The sequence below is a fragment of the Sinocyclocheilus rhinocerous genome, unplaced genomic scaffold (assembly GCF_001515625.1).
Source record: "Sinocyclocheilus rhinocerous isolate Xijiao unplaced genomic scaffold, SAMN03320098_v1.1 scaffold984, whole genome shotgun sequence".
Taxonomy (NCBI): domain Eukaryota; kingdom Metazoa; phylum Chordata; class Actinopteri; order Cypriniformes; family Cyprinidae; genus Sinocyclocheilus; species Sinocyclocheilus rhinocerous.
In genome coordinates this window covers 490,639-490,998 of record NW_015643603.1, presented here as the reverse complement: position 1 = coordinate 490,998, position 360 = coordinate 490,639, and the positions used below count along the sequence as shown (strand labels likewise).

The 360-nt window shown below is 38.3% G+C and overlaps 1 protein-coding gene across 1 annotated transcript in view; it reads left to right on the top strand.

The window, feature by feature from the left end:
* LOC107757502 (F-BAR domain only protein 2-like) overlaps positions 1 to 360 on the top strand; it is a 35,010-nt gene that overhangs the window by 30,781 nt on the left and 3,869 nt on the right. The gene's annotated exons all lie outside the window — the stretch shown is intronic.

Below are 360 nucleotides of genomic sequence, written 5' to 3'. Positions count from 1 at the left end.
TGTACTTCTGTACATTCTGTACGAATCCAGTCGGAGTTATATTAAAAATTGTCTTTGATCATTGCAGTCAGCAGGTGTTGCATGCATCAGTCCAAAAGAAGTTAAATAAAAAGCATTTATCCATCCATAAAAAAAAAAGTGTCTCACACGGCTCCGGGGGGTGAACAAAGGCCTCCTGTAGTGAATCGATGCGTTTTTGTAAGAAAAATATCCAACAGTTGTACACAGAAGCATATAACCTCATACGTCATTCCCCCGGAACTGCTTCTGTTTACAACAGTGAGCGCAAGCTAGATTCAAGTTATTATTACGTTTTGAATATGGATATTTTTCTTACAAAAACGCATCGATTCGCTACAG